Here is a 25,700-nt window from a genome sequence, read left to right as displayed (position 1 = left end):
TTGAGAGTGTCTTTCACAGAGCAGATATTTTTAATTTTAATTAAGTCCAGCCTCTCAGTTCTTTCTTTCATGGATTGCACCTTTTGTATTATCTAAATGTCACTGCCAAACCAAAGATCATCTGGGTTTCTCCTATGTTATCTTCTGGAAGTTTTATAGTTTTGCATTTACATTTAGATCTATGATTCATTTTGAGTTAATTTTTGTGAATGGTATAAGGTCTGGGTCTAGATTCAGTTTTTTTGCCTATGGATGTTCAGTTTTTCCAGCAACATTTGTTGAATAAACTCTCTTTGCTCTCTTGTATTACCTTTACTCCTTTCCCAGATATCAGTTGAATATACGTACAAGGGTCTATTTCTGGGCTCTCTATTTTATTCCCTTGATCTTCTTGTCTATGTGTTGTCAATATCACACTGTCTTGATCATAGCTTTATAGTAAGTCTGAAAGTTGGGTAGTGTCAAGCCTCCAACTTCGTACTTCTTCAATATTGTTATGGCTCTTCTGGGTCTTTTGTCATTTCACATAAACTTTAGAATCAGTTTGTCAACATCCATAAAGTTGTGACATCCCGTATTTGTCTATATAATTTTGAGGGCCCTGTGTCCTCACCTCTCTTGAGGATTCTCATGGAGATGGTTTTTTTGTTCAGGTTTTACCTTTTGTCAGGATGGAGGGACAGATTCCCAGCTCCTTATATGTGTAATTGGAATTGGTTATATTACCAATCTTATTTTTTCATTGATCATTGGTCTATGTAGTATTTTAATTCCTTTCCTATTCTCTTTGCACTTTGTAATTGCTGATATTAGTTTACAAAATTAGTTACAAAATCATTGGAATAAATATACTCATTCACTCTCATAAGATTTACAAAATTCTAGATCCAAAACTATGTCACTTTTAAGTCTAATGTTACTTCTTCTTATTTCTCTCTTTTCAGTTACCTTCTAATGCTGTTTTGATTTTTCTTTCTATCTTTGATGCCCTGTCATTCCATTTTGATGTTTGTAGGTGTTGACACATTATTATTAACCGTGCTTGGTACATGATGAGCTTTTCCAATCTGAAGACCCGTATCTGCCTTGATTCATTATGAAGTATTTCAAATAGATCAAAAAGGTTAGAAAATAATACAATTGAATATACATGCACCCATCACTCAGTATAAGATAGAAAACATTAAAGTATAATTGAAAGCCAGTATTTACTTCTCCCCAATCACATTTTCCTCCCATATCCCTAACAGTAATCCCTATTCTAAATTTGATTGCTAAATTCCAGACAGACCTTTATAGTTTTCCTACATATGAATATATCCAAATTTAATGTTTTTAAACTTCAGATAAATGACATATTATATAACCTTCAGTAATTTTTGGCTTTAAAAAAATAATCCACCTTTTCTTCAAGTGGCTCTGGTTCACACAGAGCCAGCCAAGGGGTGTGCTGCATTCACAGGGTACATGCTGCAGTTTACTGACCTCTTGCCCCTCTAGGTATCCAAGTGGGGTCTGGGGTTGCCTCTGGAGCCATTGGAGGAGGTATGTTCCTGGGGCTGAAGAAGCTAAGTGGGGCCAGCAGGGAGGCATTCTGGAGGCAGCAGGGAGGCATTCTGGGGGCAGCCCTGGCAGATGCAGCTCTAGGTGGAAAGCTCCACATCTCTGCCTCCCTGCCTCCACCAGAGTTGGATGCTTCCTTCTGTTCTTCATCCACATCCTTTTAGTGGTGAGTGGAGCACATTAGTGCTTCTGCTCTAATTTAAAACACTTCATGTGGTAAAGTTGTTGGGTTTTTTTTGAGGCAACCTTTACAAATCTCTCTGTACTCCAGAACAACAGAAAGACTTTAGAATATTTTCAACCTGACAACCTGTCTCTTCTTAAATTTCATTTCTATCCAGTATTTTTTTTCCTTCTTATTTCTTTTTATATCATAAACCAACACCTTTATTGTTGGTGTTCTATGCAATCAATATTTGTTTAGATTTACCCACATGCGTCCACACGGCTGCTACTAACCTATACAGTATTTTTGTGCAAATTAGGAAAAGGAGATTCTTTCTCAAAAAACTTATCTCCATCTGTGAGAAGCAGCATTCATACATACACCATCTAATAACAGAGTACCTAGTAAACTTGGAAGCTACACTGTCTACTTATGTAACTGGCATCCCCAAATGTGACACTTCTGTGCAATACACAACTTCTACAACTGCACCTGGCAGTCTAGGTTCATCAGACCTTTAAGTCCCATTCTTCATTGTACCACAGTTCTTCCTTCTGGATCAATTTCCATACAGAAGGACAGTCTTTAGAAGTTCCTTAAGTTCAAGCTTCTAGGAAATAAATTCCGCAATTTTTATTAGTTTATACATGTTTTTATATTAACATTTTATAAATGTTATTATATTGTGTCTGAGGATAGGTTTAAGTAGTTTAAAACTCCATGTTAGTAGTTCTTTTTTTCTCAACAGTTTAAAGACAGTGTTTTACTGTCCTTTGCTTTTGTTGCTGTTAATGAGGAATCTATAGTCAGTCTGAGAGTTACTGCTTGTAACTAACCTGTCATTTATCTTTGTTTGCTATTAATTTTTTGTTTTGTTTTTGAAGTTCTGCCAATTCTTTAAAAGTTTGCTATGTAGTCTTCATTGTGCCCTCTGAATCTTTAGATCTATTTCTTTTATCAACTTGGGAAAATTCTGTTATTATCTCTTTGAATATTTTCTCTGCCCTGGTCTCTCTTTTGTCTCTCTGAAATTAAAAGTACACATACATCGAACTCTTTCTTGTATCTTTTGAGGCTGCTAACCTTGTTTTCATTTCCCATCCTATTTGTCACTTGAGTTGTATTCTTCCTTTATCTGTCTCCCTCCCAGCTTATCAGTTCTCTCTTCAGCTGTGTTCAGTCTCCTGTTTAGACTTTCCACTGAAAATTTCCATAACTACATCTTCAATTTCTATAAATTCTACTTGGTTATTTTCCCAGATATGGAAAGATTCTTTTTAATAGAGTATCATCCCTCTCTCTTATTTTCTCAACCACCTTTTATTTTTAAAATATTTTTAAGATTTATTTGCTTATTTTAGAGAAAGAGAGCATACATGCAGGGGGAGGAGCAGAGAGAGAGAATCTCAACCAGACTCTCTGCTGAGCACAGAGCCTGATGCGGGACTTGATCTCACCACCCTGAGATCATGACCTGAGCCAAAATCAAGAGTTGGCTGCTTGACTGAGCCACCAAGGTGCCCTCATTTTAAAAATATTTTAAACATACTTGACTTATGTTCTATATCCAAATATTATGCCATTTAAAAGTGATTAAAACGGAATTTAATTCTGGTAGGTTGTCGTTGTTGTTGTTTTGTTGCTGTTTTTTTTTTTTTTCCTATTGACTCACTCTTCAAGTCGTCATGGCAGGGTATTGGGAAAAGTTTTTAATTAGCAATAATTGCGCCTTGGATAAACCTTATTGGCTACGATACTGCCACTGTGCAAAGCTTGACTCACTCTAGACATCTTGGTTCCTTGTGAATTTTGTGATTTTGAATTTTGAGCTCATTTTCAATGGCCTTTATCTGTGAACATTTTCTGAGGCTTGGTTGAAACACATACTTCTCCAGAATGAGTCTGTGTTTCTGACAGTCACCCCAGAGATAGTACCAAAATAAGAGTAACGTTACAATTTTTCTAACGGACACTTTCAAACATACATGAAAGTCAAGAGAAATCTCCCTTGCACCCTTCACCCAGTATAATATTCACCTAATAGGTTATTATCATCAGATTTTAAATGAGGAAAATATTGGGCCCTTCTCTCTTTGCTAAAAGTATTTCCATCTTTGAGAGTTAATGCCAAGTTGAAAAGTCAAAATGTTGAAATTTTTATTTTTAAATTAATGTGTTTTCTTGTTTTTGTGTGTGGTTTAAAGATTGTTTCTCTCCTTCCCACCATGGAAGTATTCTGTAAAGTTCTGTATTCTGTAAAGTTTCCACCTTGAAGGTGGAAGGGGTTAATCTAGACTGAACTCAGATTTCACCTAAGGTAGTTCTTTCCAGAAAGCTCTGAATAATTCCAGGCCATAATAAAACTAAACTTCATTTACCAGGAGCCACTCCCTAACGAGGACATGTGTTCCATAGGGGCAGGGATCTTTGCATTTCTTTTCATTGATGGATCCCCAAAAGTAGCCTACCTAGCACAAGGTAAGCGCTCAGTACAATTAATATAATAATAAATAAATGATAATAATAATAATAATAAATAATAAATGTCATCACTTAAAGATTCCGGTGTTAACTTGTTAAATAATCTCATACTTCATTTTCTTTTCCAAATGAATATATCTACTTTTCTAATTAAAAAAAATAACAGGTCAGAGGAGTCAAGATGGCGGAGAAGTAGCAGGCTGAGACTACTTCAGCTAGCAGGAGATCAGCTAGATAGCTTATCTAAAGATTGCAAACACCTGAAAATCCATCGGCAGATCGAAGAGAAGAACAGCAATTCTGGAAACAGAAAAACAACCACTTTCTGAAAGGTAGGACTGGCAGAGAAGTGAATCCAAAGCGACAGGAAGATAGACCCCGGGGGGAGGGGCCGGCTCCCGGCAAGCGGCGGAGCAACAGAGCACAAAATCAGGACTTTTAAAAGTCTGTTCCGCTGAGGGTCATCGCTCCAGAGGCTAAACCGGGGCGAAACCCACGTGGGGTCAGCGTGGCCTCAGGTCCCGCAGGGTCACAGAAGGATCGGGGCTGTCTGAGTGTCGCAGAGCTTAGGGTATTGGAACGGGAAAGCCGGCACAGAGACAGAGCCGACAGTAAGCTCACAGCTCAGGGTTACCTTGAACCGGTCACAGACTCGGTGAGTGAGCTCGGAGCATGGCCGGAGGTCAGGCAGACGGGAGTAACTGGGCTCTGTTCTCTGAGGACACACTGAGGAGTGGGGCCCCAGGCTCTCGGCTTCTCCGGGCCGGAGACCAGGAGGCCGCCATTTGTATTCCCGTCCTCCAGAACTCTACGGAAAGCACTCAGGGAACAAAAGCTCCTGAAAGCAAACCCGAACGGATTACTCAGCCCCTGGTAAGGGCGGTGCAATTCCGCCTGGGGCAAAGACACTTGAGAATCACTACACCAGGCCCCTCCCCCAGAAGATCAACAAGGAATCCAGCCAAGACCAAGTTCACCTAACAAGGAGTGCGGTTTCAATACCAAGGAGAGCAGCAGAATTCCAGAGGAGGAGAAAGCAAAGCACGGAACTCATGGCTTTCTCCCTGTGATTTTTTTTTTACTCTTGCAGTTAATTTTTTTCTTTTTCATTTTTTTCTCTTCTTCTGCTAATTTTTTTAACTTTTACCCTTTTCTTTTTTAACATTTTTAACTAGTTTATCTAATATATATATTTTTTCTTTTTTATATTTTTCTTTATTCATTTTCTTTTTTAAATTCATTTCTTTTCTTTTTTTTTTTCTTTTTTTTTTCTTTCTTTCTTTTTGAACCTCTTCTTATCCCCTTATTCCCCCCTCATGATTTGGGATCTCTTATGATTTGGTTAAAGCATATTCTCCAGGGGTTGTTGCCACCCTTTTAGTATTTTACTTGCTCCTTCATATACTCTTACCTGGACAAAATGACAAGGCGGAAAAATTCACCACAAAAAAAATAACAAGAGGCAGTACTGAAGGCTAGGGACCTAATCAATACAGACATTGGTAATATGTCAGATCTAGAGTTCAGAATGACAATTCTCAAGGTTCTAGCCGGGCTCGAAAAAGGCATGGAAGATATTAGAGAAACCCTCTCGGGAGTTATAAAAGCGCTTTCTGGAGAAATAAAAGAACTAAAATCTAACCAAGTTGAAATCAAAAAAGCTATTAATGAGGTGCAATCAAAAATGGAGGCTCTCACTGCTAGGATAAATGAGGCAGAAGAAAGAATTGGTGATATAGAAGACCAAATGACAGAGAATAAAGAAGCTGAGCAAAAGAGGGACAAACAGCTACTGGACCACGAGGGGAGAATTCGAGAGATAAGTGACACCATAAGACGAAAGAACATTAGAATAATTGGGATTCCAGAAGAAGAAGAAAGAGAGAGGGGAGCAGGAGGTATACTGGAGAGAATTATTGAGGAGAATTTCCCCAATATGGCAAAGGGAACGAGCATCAAAATTCAGGAGGTTCAGAGAATGCCCCTCAAAATCAATAAGAATAGGCCCACACCCCGTCACCTAATAGTAAAATTTACAAGTCTCAGTGAAAAGAGAAAATCCTGAAAGCAGCCCGGGAAAAGAAGTCTGTGACATACAATGGTAAAAATATTAGATTGGCAGCTGACTTATCCACAGAGACCTGGTAGGCCAGAAAGAGCTGGCATGATATTTTTAGAGCACTAAACGAGAAAAACATGCAGCCAAGAATACTATATCCAGCTAGGCTATCATTGAAAATAGAAGGAGAGATTAAAAGCTTCCAGGACAAACAAAAACTGAAAGAATTTGCGAACAGCAAACCAGCTCTACAGGAAATATTGAAAGGGGTCCTCTAAGCAAAGAGAGCCTACAAATGGTAGATCAGTAAGGAACAGAGACAATATACAGTAATAGTCACCTTAAAGGCAATACAATGGCACTAAATTCATATCTCTCAGTAGTTACCCTGAATGTTAATGGGCTAAATGCCCCAATAAAAAGACACAGGGTATCAGAATGGATAAAAAAAACAAAACCCATCTATATGTTGCCCCCAAGAAACTCATTTTAAGCCCGAAGACACCTCCAGATTTAAAGTGAGGAGGTGGAAAAGAATTTACCATGCTAATGGACATCAGAAGAAAGCAGGAGTGGCAATCCTTATATCAGATCAATTAGATTTTAAGCCAAAGACTATAATAAGAGATGAGGAAGGACACTATATCATACTCAAAGGGTCTGTCCAACAAGAAGATCTAACAATTTTAAATATCTATACCCCCAACGTGGGAGCAGCCAACTATATAAACCAATTAATAACAAAATCAAAGAAACACATCAACAATAATACAATAATAGTAGGGGACTTTAACACTCCCCTCACTGAAATGGACAGATCATCCAAGCAAAAGATCAGCAAGGAAATAAAGGCCTTAAATGACACACTGGACCAGATGGACATCACAGATATATTCAGAACATTTCATCGCAAAGCAACAGAATACAGATTCTTCTCTACTGCACATGGAACATCCTCGGTCCTAAATCAGGACTCAACCGGTATCAAAAGATTGGGATCATTCCCTGCATATTTTCAGACCACAATGCTCTAAAGCTAGAACTCAACCACAAGAGGAAGTTTGGAAAGAACCCAAATACATGGAGACTAAACAGCACCCTTCTAAAGAATGAATGGGTCAACCGGGAAATTAAAGAAGAATTGAAAAAAATCATGGAAACAAATGATAATGAAAATACAACGGTTCAAAATCTGTGGGACACAACAAAGGCAGTCCTGAGAGGAAAATATATAGCGGTACAAGCCTTTCTCAAGAAACAAGAAAGGTCTCAGGTGCACAGCCTAACCCTACACCTAAAGGAGCTGGAGAAAGAACAAGAAAGAAACCCTAAGCCAAGCAGGAGAAGAGAAATCATAAAGATCAGAGCAGAAATCAATGAAATAGAAACCAAAAAGACAATAGAGCAAATCAGCGAAAGTAGGAGCTGGTTCTTTGAAGGAATTAATAAAATTGATAACCCCCTGGCCAGACTTATCAAAAAGAAAAGATAAAGGACCCAAATAAATAAAATCATGAATGAAAGAGGAGAGATCACAACTAACACCAAAGAAATACAAACTATTATAAGAACATACTATGAGCAACTCTACGCCAACAAATGTGACAGTCTGGAAGAAATGGATGCATTCCTAGAAACACATAAACTACCACAACTGAACCAGGAAGAAATAGAAAGCCTGAACAGACCCATAACCAGTAAGGAGATTGAAACAGTCATTAAAAATCTCCAAACAAACAAAAGCCCAGGGCCAGACGGCTTCCCAGGGGAATTCTACCAAACATTTAAAGAAGAACTAATTCCTATTCTCCTGAAACTGTTGCAAACAATAGAAATGGAAGGAAAACGTCCAAACTCATTTTATGAGGCCAGCATCACCTTGATCCCAAAACCAGACAAAGATCCCATCAAAAAAGAGAGCAATAGACCAATATCCTTGATGAACACAGATGCAAAAATTCTCACCAAAATACTAGCCAATAGGATTCAACAGTACATTAAAAGGATTATTCACCACAACATAGTGGGATTTATTCCAGGGCTGCAAGGTTGGTTCAACATCCGCAAATCAGTCAATGTGATACAACACATCAATAAAAGAAAGAACAAGAACCATATGATACTCTCAATAGATGCTGAAAAAGCATTTGACAAAGTACAGCATCCCTTCCTGATCAAAACTCTTCAGAGTGTAGGGATAGAGGGCACATACCTCAATATCATCAAAGCCATCTATGAAAAACCCACCGCAAATATCATTCTCAATGGAGAAAAACTGAAAGCTTTTCTGCTAAGGTCAGGAACACGGCAGGGATGTCCCTTATCACCACTACCATTCAACATAGTACTAGAAGTCCTAGCCTCAGCAATCAGACAACAAAAGGAAATTAAAGGCATCCTAATCGGCAAAGAAGAAGTCAAATTATCACTCTTCGCAGATGATGTGATACTATATGTGGAAAACCCAAAAGACTCCACTCCAAAACTGCTCGAACTTGTACAGGAATTCAGTAAAGTGTCAGGATATAAAATCAATGCACAGAAATCAGTTGCATTTCTCCACACCAACAATAAGACAGAAGAAAGAGAAATTAAGGAGTCAATCCCATTTACAATTGAACCCCAAACCATAAGATACCTAGGAATAAAGCTAACCAAAGAGGCACAGAATCTATACTCAGAAAACTATAAAGTACTCATGAAAGAAATTGAGGAAGACACAAAGAAATGGTAAAATATTCCATGCTCCTGGATTGGAAGAATAAATATTGTGAAAATGTCTATGCTACCTAAAGCAATCTACACATTTAATGCAATTCCTATCAAAGTACCATCCATCTTTTTCAAAGAAATGGAACAAATAATTCTAAAATTTATATGGAACCAGAAAAGACCTCGAATAGCCAGAGGGATATTGAAAAAGAAAGCCAATGTTGGTGGCATCACAATTCCGGACTTCAAGCTCTATCACAAAGCTGTCATCATCAAGACAGCATGGTACTGGCACAAAAACAGACACATAGATCAATGGAACAGAATAGAGAGCCCAGAAATAGACCCTCAACTCTATGGTCAACTAATCTTCAACAAAGCAGGAAAGAATGTCCAATGGAAAAAAGACAGCCTCTTCAATAAATGGTGTTGGGAAAATTGGACAGCCACATGCAGAAAAATGAAATTGGACCATTTCCTTACACCGCACATGAAAATAGACTCAAAATGGATGAAGGACCTCAATGTGAGAAAGGAATCCATCAAAATCCTTGAGGAGAACACAGGCAGCAACCTCTCCGACCTCAGCCGCAGCAACATCTTCCTAGGAACATCGCCAAAGGCAAGGGAAGCAAGGGCAAAAATGAACTATTGGGATTTCATCAAGATCAAAAGCTTTTGCACAGCAAAGGAAACAGTTAACAAAATCAAAAGACAACTGACAGAATGGGAGAAGATATTTGCAAACGACCTATCAGATAAAGGACTAGTGTCCAAAATCTATAAAGAACTTAGCAAACTCAACACCCAAAGAATAATCCAATCAAGAAATGGTCAGAGGACATGAACAGACATTTCTGCAAAGAAGACATCCAGATGGCCAACAGACACATGAAAAAGTGCTCCACATCACTCGGCATCAGGGAAATATAAATGAAAACTACAATGAGATATCACCTCACACCAGTCAGAATGGCTAAAATCAACAAGTCAGGAAATGACAGATGCTGGTGAGGATGTGGAGAAAGGGGAACCCTCCTACACTGTTGGTGGGAATGCAAGCTGGTGCAACCACTCTGGAAAACAGCATGGAGGTTCCTCAGAATGTTGAAAATAGAACTGCCCTATGACCCAGCAATTGCACTACTGGATATTTACCCTAAAGATACAAACGTAGTGATCCAAAGGGGCACGTGCACCCGAATGTTTATAGCAGCAATGTCCACAATAGCCATACTATGGAAAGAACCTAGATGTCCATCAATAGATGAATGGATCAAGAAGATGTGGTATATATACACAATGGAATACTATGCAGCCATCAAAAGAAATGAAATCTTGCCATTTGCAACAACAATTGAACTAGAGCGTATCATGCTTAGTGAAATAAGTCAAGCAGAGAAAGACAACTATCATATGATCTCCCTAATATGAGGAAGTGGTGATGCAACATGGGGGCTTAAGTGGATAGGAGAAGAATCAATGAAACAAGATGGGATTGGGAGGGAGACAAACCATAAGTGACTCTTAATCTCACAAAACAAACTGAGGGTTGCTGGGGGGAGGGGGGTTGGGAGAAGGGGGGTGTGGTTATGGATATTGGGGAGGGTATGTGCTTTGGTGAGTGTTGTGAAGTGTGTAAACCTGGCGATTCACAGACCTGTACCCCTGGGGATAAAAATATATGTTTATAAAAAATAAAAAATTAAAAAAAATAATAACACAAACTGGAAGCAAAATTTTCAAACAATAAAGACAATTCTAGGGGCACCTGGGTGGCTCAGCAGTTTAAGCCTCTGCCTTCGGCTCAGGTCATGATCTCAGGGTCCTGGGATTGAGCCCCGTATCGGGCTCTCTGCTCAGCTGGAAGAGCCTGCTTCCCCTCTCTCTCTGCCTATCTCTCTGTCTACTTATGATCTCTCTCTGTCAAGTAAATAAAATATTTTTTAAAAACATTAAAAAAAGACAATTCTAAAGGAAATATTTAAAATTACCTCTTAAAAATAATCCCATATACAACTGTATAAAAGGGAATAAAATACCTAGGAATAAATTTAACCAAGGAGGTAAAAGACCTATACTCTGAAAACTGTAAGGCATCAATGAAAGAAACATCAATGAAAAAACTGAAGATGACACAAGTAAATGGAAAAATATTCTATACTCATGGATTGATATTGTTAATGAGCCCATACTCCCCAAAACAATCTACAGATTTAATGCAATTTCTATCAAAGTACCAATGACATTTTTTATAAACTAGAACAAAGAATCCTAAAATTCATAAGGAACCACAACAGACCCCAAATAGCCACTGCAATCTTGAGAAAGAACAAAGCTGGAGGTATCATAATCACAGGTTTCAAGATATTCTAAACAAAGCTATAGTAACCAGAAACGAAAGCAGACATACAGATCAATGAAATAAAATAGAGAATTCAGAAACAAACCTATGCTTACATGGCCAGTTAATTTATGACAAAGGAGGTAAGAATATAAAGTGGGAAAACGACAGTCTCTTCAATAAGTGATGTTACAAAAACTGGATAGCTCCATACAAAAGAATGAAACAGAACCGCATTTCACACCATACACAAAAATAAATTCAAGATGGATTAAGACTTGAACTTAAGACCTGAAAGCATAAAAATTCTAGAAGAAACCAGAGGCAGTAAGCTCTTTGACATTGATCTTGGCAATATTTTTTTGGATCAGTCTCCTCAGGCAAGAGTGACAAAAGCCAAATTAAACAAATAGGATTACATCAAACTAATAAACTTTATTTTCACACAGTCAAGAAAGCCATCATCAATACAAAAGGCAACCTATCAAATGGGAGAATATATTTGTAAATCATACATCCACTAACAGGTTAATATCAAAAATATATAAAGATATATAAAGAACTTATATAGATTAATATAAAAAACACAGATAATACAATTAAAAATGGGGGGAACACTTGAATAGACGTTTTTCCAAAGAATACATACACATAGACAACAGACACATGAAAAGATACTCAACATCACTCATCATCAGGGAAATGCAAATCAAAACCACAATGAAATATCACCTCACACCTGTCAGACTGGCTATTATCAAAAAGACAAAAAATAACAAGTGCTGGTGAAGATGTAGAGAAAAGCAAATCCTTGTGCCTGCTGGTGGGAACGTAAATTGGTGCAGCCACTATGGAAAACAGAATGGAGGTTCCCCAGAAAATTAAAACTAGAACTACCATATGATCCTATAATTCCACTTCCCAATATTTATCTGAAGAAAATATAACCAGTATAAGAAAATATATACACCCCTATGTTCATTGCAGTATTGTTTGCAGTAGCTAAGATATGGAAGCAAGCTAAGAGTCCATCAATAAACAAATGGATAAAGAAGTTGTGTGTGTGTGTGTGTGTAATGGCATGTCACTCAGCCATAAAAAAGAGTGAAATCTTTAGATTCACAGCAACATGGATGGACCTAAAGGGCTTTATGCTAGGTGAAATAAGTTAAAGAAAGACAAATACCATACGCCTTCACTTATATGTGGAATCTAAAAAACAAAACAGAAACAGACTCATAGATACAGGAATCAAACTGCTGGTTACTGGGGAAGGAGGGGTTGGGAAATGGATGACATCAGTGGAGGGGATTAAGAGATACAAACTTCCAGTTATAAAATAAGTAAGTCATGAGGATATAATGTACAGCATAGGGAATATGGTCAATAATGTTGTAATAACTTTGTATGGGACAGATGGCAACTAGACTTACCCTGGGGATCATTTCATAATGTATAAAAACATTGAATGACTATGGTGCACACCTGAAACCAATAGAATATTGTACATCAATTAGACTTCAATTAAGAAGGAGAAAAAAGAAAAAAAAAATCACCTCAAATCTCTTCAACAAAATATAACCATTATTGGCTGTCAAGAAACCCTTCCAGGTAATCCTCTGAGACCTTACCACATACACCAACTTGTCATCTCTGCCAACAAACATGGTGGTACTTCATCATTTCAGTGGTTGCACACGCGCATGCGCGCGCACGCACGCATACACACGCACACACACCAGTCCATTCTCATTACTGCAGCTGTTGTGTTCTGTAAAGTCACTGTGGACAGTGAATTAGCAAAAACGGAAACACTGGCATAGGGGAAATACCAGGTTAGGTTCCTTTGAGCTTCTGGTCACATTTTCATCAACTAATCAATACATAACCTTCTTTTATGTGTGTTTCTGTTTAAAGACATCTTATTTAATATGTATTATTGTTTCATTAACACTGAACTCACAGCCAACAGCACTGTAACTCCTCACTGAATGAAACATCCAGGGGCGCCTGGGTGGCTCAGTGGATTAAAGCCTCTGCCATCCGCTCAGGTCATGTTCCCAGGGTCCTGGAATCGAGCCCTGCATCGAGCCCTGCATCGGGCTCTCTCCTCAGCAGGGAGCCGGCTTCCCTCTCTATCTGCCTGCCTCTCTGCCTACTTGTGATCTGTCTGTCAAATAAATAAATAAAATCTTTAAAAAAAAAAAAAAAGAAAAGAAAGAAACATCCAACAGGGGATCTTTTTCTCCATAAGGCACATCGCAGCCTTCTTGCACTTAGGAACACTAGATAGCACTTTAGTGTGGAGACCACTTGGAACAGAGAACTCACTAACAAACAGCACAAAAATGCAAAAAAAAAAAAAAAAAAAAAAAAGTTGCACTAAATATACTGTGAAAAGGACACTGTTTACGAAAGAAGTAAACAGGCAGAGAGTTGCCCTGTTCCACCTCAGCTGGGAACGTTCACTATGGGGACTTAAATTTTTCACTGCTTTGCACAAGTCTGCAAATGACCACAAAAGTGTCATAAGTATCCACTGTTCCCAACTTTTTCTTCCCTAAAAATACAATTTTTTCTATAAACCCCTTTCACGCATGTTTGTGAGATGATCCCTCGGGATCATCCCTTGGGATGATCCTTTGGGTGTATTCCCATAATGGGCTGCTGTCTCAGTGTCAAAGGACATTTCCACTTTTGAGCGATATTGCCAATATTTCTCCCTGGGCCCTGGCCCCAAATCTTTTAGTCCTTTGGCCTTCCTCTTTCCACCCTTTACTCCCCTTTCCTTCTCTTCCTCCTCATCCTCCTTTTCTTGTTCTTACCATCTGTTATTGTAGGTGTGTCAAAATAATGGGAAAAAGAGAGGACAAAGCTTGAGGTGAAAAAGAAAGGAGCAGGAGGGAAAAAGGAAAGGAAATCGGCCAGTATTATGTCAGTTCAGTTCTCTTCATCCTGACAATAGTATTTCACTTGCAAATACTATAAATGATCTATTTTAAAGATCTCATTTCAAGGAGGGTTAAAGTCTTATGCTATGAAAAGAGAATTTCCCAGGGAAATCAGCATTCACGTCTTTGATAGATAAAATCTGGCTACAAGTTATTTGATGCCCTTCCCCCATCCCTGCAGGAGTTGAGGTCCATGTCACTTCCTCTTGAACCTGACTGGGTGCTTTGACAGCTTAGACAATACAATAGCGTGAAAAGAACCCTGCCTGGATTTCCAGGCTCAAATGTTAAGAAATAGCAGCATTCAGTATCTCAAATAATTTCTTGGGATCCAGATACCATGTAATTAGGAACGCAAGCAACCATTGGAGAGGCCTACATGGAGAGAAGCAGAGGCTGCTGGCTGACCAGCCCTGGCTGGGCTTTCAGTCATCAGACAGCACCAACCTGCAGGCCAGGTGAGTGAGCCATCTTAGAAATGGATCTTTCCACCACAGTCAAGCTTCCCCAGCTGTTGCCACATGGAACAGAGAGAAGCTGTTGCCCAGAGCCCTTCCTCAATTGAAGATTCAAGTACAAAATAAATGACTGTTGCCATTTTAAAACACTAAGTTTCAGAGTGTTTTATTATCCAACAATATATATGAACAACATTATGAAGAAAATCTATCATATTTGCAGTATCTTTACCAAATTTCTGCTGCTTCTGCGCTATTATGATTCTAAGAAGCTGAATTAAACCAGTTTTTAGTTCAGATTTTTTTTTTTTGTGGGGGCGGGGAGGTGGTTCTAAGAAACCCTTGGATAAATTCTATCAACCCGTTCTTAGAATAATGTTTTTATTTTTACTTATTTTTTTTTAGAATAATGTTTTTAAATACATAAAGCAAAATACACCAAGGAGAAATGCAGCCACCAAAATATTAAAGTTTTGTAAAGGAATATATGTGTAAGATAACAGAATCTAGTGGCGGGGTCTAATAATTACCATAAACTTCAAGTATGATGTGCTCCAATAATTCTCCTAGATATCTGCAACACTTGGATGTGAACAGAAATAACTGTAACTTTTATAAGTGGATCTTGCTTATACGATTATGTTACCTACATGAATAGTTGAAGGAAATGCTAGTTTTCAGTCTGAATTAGTAAAAATAAATAGGTAACTTTTTTCCTATACATGTCCACAAATTTCTAAATTTTATTCTCATACCTCAGGTTAAGAACTCTAAACTACCCAGTTGTACCTGTGTGGCAATGGAATAACTTTGCATTCCTTAAGAAAGATTGAGCTTGAAAATAATCTCTCACCAAAAGCATGAAGATTGTATAGAAGCAACAGGGAAAGGTGTTACTCCTTTGAAACCTCTAAGACAATTGCATTCTCCAGCCACCAAGGTCTTTATTCCGTGGAGTCAAGAGCATCAGCTTGAGCCCACATGTGCTCACACACACCAACAGGTTCTACTTGAGCCCAAGGACAATTGATTTACTGCCACCATCAAATGCAAAGCATCTGATGCATCTGCAAAGCATCCATTTAGCACAGCAAATTATTTCCCGAGTATACGCTATGCTGAGGCTACTAAGAAAGCAGTATCTAGTACTGATTAGCAACTCTGCCTTACTTAAGCAAATAAGCAACAGAAGCCAGGGCTTGAGTGGCAGAGTGGGAGGTTGCTGACTCACAGGGGTGTGGCTGAGCTCCAGGACAAATGGCAGCTGGGCTTGTGTGCAGAGCACTACTTTCTATCTCTTGACTCTGTATCTCTCTGTGTACCTTTGTCATTCCCACCATTTGAGTGCAAATGGGCTTTCTTTCTTTGCTACTCAGTCCACGTGACAGAAAAGACGGCCAGTAAAGGATCTTGGGTTTTATGTGCTCTATCTTTACTGGTTTGACTGGTTTGACTCCTGAGTTCTACATCCGAAAATCACAGGGACATGTTCTGATTGGCCAATCAACTGTGGCTAGAAGCAGAGGGTCAGGTGTTAAAAAGTAGCTGTCCCCATAGTAACCACGCACTTGGGGGAAAGGAGCGGGGGAGGGGCAGGCCACACAATTTTTCCAGCATGAATATAATGAAGGTGTGGATAGGACTGGCCATACTCAAATTTGTGTGTTTTTGGAGACAGACCCTGAGCTCATGATGAAGGTTGTGGAAATTTACCTACTACAAAACTGAATGGCTTCTCTGCTTGTGGGTGGCCGCAAGCAGAACTCAGGACACTGAGAACAATTTTTTTAAAAATTGAAGACTAGATCTTTGAGACTGTATTTGACATTAGCAAAGACTTGTGGGAAAGACTTGGGGTACTTTACTGGAATCCTTCAGCCTTGCTCTGGAAAATGAAACCCAGACATGGAGACGTCTTACCTGAGAGTAGGAATTATAGTCTGAGGTCTCCATTAGAAACCATTTTGTGAACTGGAGGAGAAATGATGACTTCTTTTAAAAACCTGAAATTTATACTGTGCCCTATGGCAATGGTTTGCAAATGTCTCTTGACAGAAACATTACACTCTAAAAATTTCCTAAGACCCTCAAAGAGCCTTTAATCTGGGTTATATCTATTGATATTTACCAATTAGAAATTAAAACTGAGAAAATTTTTACAAGTTTGTTTTAAATATAAATAAAATATTTAACCATAGAAAACAAAGAAAAATATAATGATAAGGGTAGCATTGTTTTCTCTTTGCAAAGGTCCTAATTGTCTGGTTTAATAGAAGGCAGCCACATTCTTGTGCCTGCTTCTGCATTCAATCTGTTGAGAAATGATGTTTTGTTTGAAGTAGATACGGAGTTGGACAGGGAGGGATATTGAAGTAACCTTTTCAGAAAATTGTGCCTGTTATTTCATACTAAACAAAACTCCACAAATGGTTGTAAAATCACATGTTTTTACATTAAAATCTTCCATTTTGCATGGATCTTTTACCCAGGCTTGATTTTGTAGCATTATGCCTTGGTCACCTGAAAAATATTGGTTCAATGAACTCATTGCAGATCTTTCAAATGTTGAAACATTTCATTATGTAATATGAAAACCACATATGTTGATATCATCATTAATTTCCTGAGAAAAGTGCTTAAACATGGGGTCACTGTCAAGGTTAGGAAGACAAATACAAATTTCCCCAAATTCTAAATTTTTTTAAAGAGTTATTTATTTATTTATTTTGTGAAAGAGGGAGAGAGTGAGAGCACAGGGGGAAGGGACAGAGGGGGAGAGAGAGAGTCTTTTGGTTTTTTTAAAGATTTATTAATTTGAGAGAGAGAGACCAAGGGGAGGGGTAGAGGGAGAGAGAATTTTCAGCAGACTCCTTAGTAAGGAGCTAGGGCTTGATGCCACAATCCTGAGATCCTGAGATCATGACCTGAGCTGAAACCAAGAGCCAGCCCTTCAACCACTACACCACCTAGGTGCCCCCCAAAATCTAATTTTTGCACAAAAGCTTAAATGTTCTTATTGGTGGGGTGCCTGGTAGCTCAGTTAATTAAGCATCCAACTCCTCATTTTGGCTCAGGTCATGATCTCGTGGGTCATAAGATTGAGCCCCAGGTCTAGCTCTGAGCTGGGCATGGAGCCTACTTAAGATTCTCTCTCCCTCTCCCTCTGCCCCCCCCCCTTCTCTCTCCCTCTCTTTAAAGAAAAAAAAAAAAAAGTTTTCATTGGTAACAAATACTGTCTTTTATTTTCCTTGAAGTGATGAGCTCACTTCATTATTTTTGAGAAAATGTCTGCTAAATACCTAAGTCTGTAATTTGTTCATTTAAGTAAAAATGGTGTTCCATGAAAACAGTGGCTGGTCCACCTCACAATTCAAATAATCGTGTGATTGCTTTTCCCTGAGATGAACATTGCACTTCAGTATGCAGTGTACATGCTTTATGTGTGATTCCCATTTTATCACATAGAATATTAAAAAGATGTGTACTCAAGAATTGAAATTCAACAAAATGAATTTTTTTAACCAGTTCATCAAAGATGTTCTTAATTACAACTGGTGTTCTTTCTCTGCAAGTTCAAGGAGGTGAAGAATGCAATGACCACTAGCTAGTACAGTTGGTGCCACCGCCTTGATTCATGCCAAAGCACCAGCACTTTTACCCTCATTGCTTTTGCATCATCAGTGTAAATGTCAACCCGCTGAAAAAGACAAATTAAATCTTAGTGCTATTATAAAAATTGTTTTTGATCTCTCGGGCCCTTTGAAGGGGTCTCAGAGAGCCCCAGCATCCACAGACCATATTTTGAGATCCGCTAATCTACAGTTCCCAAAGTATTTCCCTAGAAATATCTTTTGTGGTCTTCACAGAAGCCCTTTGAGATGGGCATTCCTGGCACACTCCTTTTGTAAGGATGAGGAGAATGAGGCTCTTGGATAATTAAATGTCTTGTCTCTGGTTGGGAACTGAGAAGGACTAGAAGGGAATTCTTGTCATTACTGTTTTGGATCCCAGTACAGCATCAAGATGGAAAACACCCCATTTCCATCCTGACTCTACCTGTCAATCCCCTGGGTTGCCCCTAGCCAGACTTAGCAAGACAGAGGATGCCAAAACACATGAGTGTCTTTAGGGTAGTCTGGCAGTGGAGGGAGAATCAAGGCAGCCTTCCTTGCATGGTGACCCCAGGAGCAAGCCATCAATGGCTTCCCCACCACCCGGGCCCCTCATCTCCAATAGATAACTCCCAAAAGGATCATGGAAGTTGTTTTGACTGTCTCCTCTCTCCATTCATCTCAAAAACAAGGGGATCTGCAGCAAGAGTGAGGAGGAATAAGCTAGTAACTGCCCATCTTCAGAATAACATTTACTATTTCAGTTTTCAAAGTTGCCCAAGATTTGTGTTAGTGTAAAGACACAGCCAAAGCTAGAAGTTATGAAGGCTTGCCCAGGTAGGAGATCCCTAACCCTATGACTTTGGTGATGTTGCTCTGCAGACATGTTCGCAGATGGCTTGGGAAGCCAAAGGAAGAGAAGAAAAGCAGACTACCAAGCATCCTTGGAGCTTTCTACAGAGTCAGTGTGATGAATGGACCAACAATAAAGAGAAATGTTTGGCCTGGAGAGCTCTGTGGGGTAGAAACAAAATCATAAGCACTCTCTTTAGGAAGAAGGGAAGAAATGACAGAGATTGTGGGCAAATGATACATGCAAATTCCCTTGAGACTAAACACCTCCAATTTTCTCTCTTGTGTGATCCAGTGTGTCCCCAGGTGAAGGTTAGAGACTGACCAAGACAGGTCTCATTTACAACTTTATTTTAGAGCTCATTTTCCACTCAGAGAGCCAGAGACACGTGGGGAGAAGCAGAGACAAGCAAGAGAGACTGCCTGAAGCTGGATCCAAAGGTCTAACATGCCCCAAACTCCCATTCTTGTCACTTGGCTTAAGTATGTTTCAGCTTGTAGAAGAGGAGAGATGCTGAGGGCAGAACTATCCATCCATCCCTTTAATGCACACAGTTCTGACCACTGCTGGCAGATTTACCCTCCAGAGGAGGAGAAAAACAAGTAAAGCAAAATTTGATGGAGTGCTAGGGCCTCTGACAGACATACATTTGGGGCACTGAGGGAGGAAAGAGCAGGGACCCGAGACCAATTCCACCCCTGATAGGTCAGGGAAGACTTCCATGGGCTGGTAGATGTAAGTGGAGGCTGAAGGATGGATAGGAAGTGGAAGGAACCAAACATGCAAAATCATAGAAAGATTATGTCTGGGTCTAGGTGACTTCCAGTGGCTCAGCGTAGCCAAATTCCAGATTGGAAATGCAATTGAGACTCCAGCATGGTCTTGACATTTTTTAAGCAGCACTAACCTGGTGTTCTCGGCCAGCAACTTTTCAATGTAGGGATCTATAGACCACCCAAAACACTCTCACACGGCAGCAGAGATAAGGTACATGGCAGAGTGACAAGGCAGAAACTGGTCCTGGGGGAGAGGGAGCAATATAGGGTTCAATAATTTTTTCAACCTCCTCAGTTCCTAGAAGAGCAAGGTAGAGGTTGACTCAGAAGAGTGAGGCAGAACACCAGGCTCTAATGTATGAGGTCAGAGCATGACACGCGACTGACTTCATGGTGGGTCCCCAGAGACACTGGGTCATGTCTCCTCAAATATCACCTGACCAGGGACCCTGTGAGTCAAGACCCAAGAATGGAGGTAGTAATGATCTGGCAGCTTTGGACTCATATGTATCTATATAGGACGGATCCCAGGAAGTAGAACCAAAATGCTTCTAGAGCTAGATAAGCACTAAAATGCTTCTAAAAAACCATTTGCTTTACATTCCTACCAATAATGAGACAATCCACCCATACATCTTCACCAACACTAGACATCTTACTTTTACAAACAAAAGAGCCCTATGATGATTGCTTAAGAAGCATTCATAGGGCTAACCTAAAATATCCACTAGTCAAAAGACGGCCCCTTTGGTAATAGGAGAGGAGCATGAACCTAGGATTCTTAACAGATGTGAGTAGGAGCCTTCCAGACTATTCAGTCTTGACTTTGTATATGTATAATGACTTTGTCTTCTAGCAATCCCGCTGAGGCTGACGCAAGTCCAATGGTAAAATACATTCTAATCTAATTCCTGTTGTTTGGGAGATTGTCTTGCCTCTCTGATAGCTTTTTGTTTGTTTGTTTAATATTCTGTAGTTACAATTTGTTTGTGGAGGCTTTTGTTTGTTTGGTTTGGGGTTTTTGGGTTTGGGTGCTTACCTGCTTCTAACCCGGGGTGATTTTTGATCTTGGGGATTCATGCCATTCTTCAGGTCTTGAAAATTCCCTCCCATTATTTCCCTGAGACTTGTCCTCCCCATTAGTGGCAGCACAGTTGTCTTTGTTCAAATATAAGCCCATTCTCCCAGAAGTTACAGTAAGGGAGTAGTCTGTGGGAGGTGTTCCTGAAACTTTGGCTGGGCCTCCTCAAGGCAGACAAGTCTCTTGAGAGGCAGTCTGGGAATGAATCCCTTGGGCTGACGTTCAGGCAAGTGTGTCCAAGAACATGGGGCCACAAGGGAGGTGGACAAGAACAGGAAACATGTGGAAGGCAGTCCGAAAGGGCATGACTGTGGAGCCTGAAGAGGTTGGTCCTCATTCCAGCATAAGTACCAGTGACACTGTGACTCTGAGCAAGTCCAAGTCAAGATAGTGATATGATGGTGCTCCATGACGTGTCACCATTTTAAAAGGATTTCATCCATGGTACCTTAAAATTTACAACAGTGCCACTTAAGCCTGGCTTCTTCATCTGTAAAATGGGAGCCATGATTCCACGCCGCCCCCCCACCACCCCAGAGTTGCTGTAAGGATCAACTTAAGAGAACATTTGTAAATTATAGAGTGTCACATAAACATAGGGATTGTTAAACAAATAAAAACATAAACATAGATCAGGATTGTGTTCTGCCCAATTATTGTTGAGGATGCTGAGCCTCAGAGGATTTCAGTAGTTGGGTAGAAGTCACACCTCTAGCAGTCTGAGAAAAACCTCAAACTTCTTGACTATACATTCTCACTCCCTCTGCTGTGCAGTCTCATAACAACACCCCCCACATCCCTATACTCCCCACAGCCCACACATATCCCACATTCCTATACTCCCCACATCCCCACACTAACCCGATACCACCATAACCCCCACACCCTCATACACTCCCCGCACCCTCACACTCCCCACACCTCCACACCCTCACACCCTCACACATTCCCTGCTCTCCCATACTCTCTTCTCCTCCTCCATCCCCCACATCCTCACACTCCTACACCCCCACACATATCCTATACCCCCACACTCCCCACACACACCACACCTCACCATAACCCCCAAATCCTCCACACTCCCCACACCTTCACACTTCCCAGACCCCCACACATATCCCACACCCTCACTCTTCCTTCCCATACCATCACACACACCCTGCACCCCCACAGCCCCCACCCCACCCCACCCTAGCACCATCCTTTCCAGAAGGACAGCCCATAGTTTGTAGCAGCTTATAGTTTCTGGAGTAGAACCAATCTGGATTCAAATCTTCCCAGCAGCAGGACCTTGAGTGAGTCACTTAACCTTGCCAAGGCTCAGTCTTCTCACGCGAGATATGAGGAGATAATAATAACACCTTCTCCATCTCCTTAGGGGACTAATTGAGATCTTGCAGATAAACCATGCTTGTCTCATGGTAAATATTCAAGAATTGAGACCCTTTATATTGATTTTTGCTTCCACAGAGAGCAACTTAGAGGGAAGCCGGGCTCTCCTACAAGAGACTCTCTGGGGTATTTAAACAGAGGGTTCCCCTCTCTTTGTGTGTACATCAGGGTAGCACATGGCAAGGGGGACACCAGTATTTTGGACAAGACCTGAGCTTCCTGCTCCCCAGTGGGCAGTGGTGTTGATGATTCCTACATCAAGGTGATCTGATACTCACAGGGCACCTAGCCATTTTAAAAGGGTACTCTTCTATATCAAATTTTTGAAATTCACATCGATGCAGTAGTATGCTAATCCTAATGATTACACTGTCTTTATTACTTGTCCTACTTATTGATGAAGAAATAGGTCCACAGAAGGTAAATCATATAGCATATCAAAAATATTTTTAAATCTTTTATAGAAAGCACATTGAAGATATTTTTCATTATGCTTTCCAATGTCCTTTAGATAAGTACCCAGCAAAATAAATTCCCTTTAGAATTTAGCAGCAGATGAATACCCAGATAATTAGAATTCTATGACCTGGATTTATTTTTCTTTTTTGTCTTGGCAATCGGAAGACTATGGGATATATTTAGTTCTCAGTCTCAGCAGTTACGTATTTTGGTATTTTGCACTATGCTAGGACCAGGGAGGACTATAAAAAGTGGAGGGCATAGTCTGTGTCCTTTTGCAATTACAATTTTTGCACAGCAGCTAAGTGACAGCCTAAGACTCATTCCGTGGGTACCATGGCAGTCCTCCTGAGGCTGGGTGGTCTAGTTCACCTCTCAAGGTACCAGGGCTGGGGGCTCTCATAACCCCCAGTCTCTCAGACTGACCTTCCGAGAGCCCCCAGCCCTCATGCCTCCTATTATCGACTTCCCGAGATCCTGTAGCTGGGGCTGCAGTGCCCCGAACTCAGGCCTTTTGTAAATACACATCAGACAGAAACCAAAGAGCAGAAAGAAAGCCTTCAGGATATCCTGTGTGGTGCAGGGTCAGGATCTCCACAGTTGGGAGCTTACTAGGCCAACAAAGAATTCCCGTCCACCACCTCCCAGACAGCTTCTGGGACTGAAGCCCACAGGTGAGACATCTCTGGCTGCCCAAGGCAGGCTGAACCTGGAGGAGTGAGAATGGGCTGGAATTACTCGAGAGGCCAGCAGCTCCCCATCTCTTCTGCAGCAGCTTCTGTTGGACTGGGTTTGGAGATTCTGAAGAGGCATTTGGTTTCAGTCATGCTGCCCTTCCAGCCTCCAGTTGGATCACCCTGTGTGGGCCATCACCCCAGCCCGCGGGCAACGACCTCAAGGGAGGCCTGGACCGACCTTCTCAGTCCCTGTAGCTCCCTCCAGGTTGCTGGGCGTTCTCACAGCAAAGCTGCCTCCTCTGGCTCCTGAAGCCTGGAGTTGATTTATGGCTCATTTTCAGTACACAATAGTTTAATTTTGTGAAATGATAGCAGTATCGATTCCAGAAGATTTTCTCTGTGCTGAGACAAAGGCTAAGGTGCTAACTGCAGCTACTGAGGGAGTGAACAGCACTTCTCCCCACTTTACTGGCTTCATCTGCCTGACCCTCCACTTAGATGGGACCACCGAGGTTTCCCAAGCCGAGCCTCAGGCCTTTGTAGCCCAGTTCACAGGCCCCCATTCCCCCCAAGGGGCCCTGATTGGGAATGCAGGGTGGACCCTCCAGGGAAGCAGGGAGTCAGAACAGGGCCCCAAGGAACCTACTCACTCTGGGTTTTGGGATGCTCAAAAAAAGCCAGAGGAATGGACTTGGATCCTCATTCTAAGTGCATTTAATGTTTGCTTCCTGTCCTCTTCTCAAGGCAGGAAAGGAAGCACCCTTGACCTTTGAACAACATGGGTTTGAACTGTGAAGGTCCGCTCACACACGGATTTTTTTCTTTTTTTGATGAATACACTACAGTGCTACAAATATATTTTCTCTTCCTTATGATTTTCTTAGTACATTTTCTTTTCTCTGGCTTCCTTTCCCATAAGAACGCAATGTGTGATACAGATAACATACACAGTATGTGTTATTCGACTGGTTATGTGGTCCGTAAGGCTCAGTAAGGCTCCCAGTAGACAGCAGATTAGTACCAGCTAATTTTTAGGGGAGTCAAATGTTACCGTGGATTTTCAACTGTGCAGGGGTTTGGCATTTCTAACCCCAATGTTGTTCAAGGGCCAACTGTGCTACCTTCAGGATTTAAAGCAAAACAGAAAGCATGAATCAGTGAATGAACGGATGAGGGTGATGAGTGAGAGAAAGAGGAGTGGAGGGAAGAACAGACAGAGAAAATAAGGAAGGAAGAGAGAAAAGGGAAGGAGGGCATGAGGAAGCTAGAAATTCTTGGAGTGCTGTCAAGGCCAGGTGGGCCAGAATTTTGAGTAGAACTGAATGGTCTTCCAGTTCCAACATTAGTTTCAAATGGGGATTCTTTGTGGCAGACTGTGAGATGCAGGCCCCTTGTCAGAATCATGGGGCTGTCATTTCACCACTTCTGGTAATAGCCCAGAAATTTTTTAGAACACAAGACACCAGGCTTGGCTTCTCAGCTAAATGGAGATGGACCAGTTTGAAGGGGAAGTGCAGCAGTCTGGAAAATTATTAGAAGTTATGAGTTAGGAATGACAAGCTGCAAGGGCTGCGATAACACCAGAAGAAGAAATCACTGGGGGTGTCTTGATGGGTACGATCTGCCTTCAATGTCCAGAAGGAAGGAGATGGCACCATTTTCTCATTAGTTTACTCAACAAATATTTATTGATAATCTATTATGAGCAGACACTGCTGGTTCTTCTGGAGTTTACAGGCTATAAAGGGAAGCCAATATTAAATGAATCAATTCAAATATACACGCAATTACAATGTCCCCTAAGTGTTTGAAGGAAGAAAGCTCAGTTCTACCAGAGAGAGAAGCAGGGGCCCCAGTGATTTGGGAATGAGCCCAGAGTCAGAGAAATCCCTCAGATCTGAGGAATGAGAAGAACCTAGCAGGGAGAACCTGGAAAAGACTTTCCTACTTATTGGTGATGTGTGGAGCTTGTTTTCAGGAAGGCCAGAGTGGCAGGAGTTTGGGGGAAGGAGGGGTGGGCTGACTCAGGGAAAGACTGTGTAGGGCCTGAAGAGCCCTACACAGAGTCTGAAGGTTATCCTGAGTATGATGGGAAGCCATTGGTGGGCTTGAAACAG

General features: G+C 40.7%; 1 pseudogene; it reads right to left on the bottom strand.

Annotated features, from left to right (window-relative positions):
* Window positions 1-3,377: 3,377 nt before the first annotated feature.
* Window positions 3,378-3,503, bottom strand: LOC131826103 (U4 spliceosomal RNA; annotated as a pseudogene).
* Between the last annotated feature and the right edge of the window lie 22,197 nt (window positions 3,504-25,700).

This window comes from Mustela lutreola, chromosome 2, assembly GCF_030435805.1.
Source record: "Mustela lutreola isolate mMusLut2 chromosome 2, mMusLut2.pri, whole genome shotgun sequence".
NCBI classification, from domain to species: domain Eukaryota; kingdom Metazoa; phylum Chordata; class Mammalia; order Carnivora; family Mustelidae; genus Mustela; species Mustela lutreola.
Note: the sequence above shows the minus strand (reverse complement) of the source record. Positions and strands in the feature narration are given on the sequence as shown.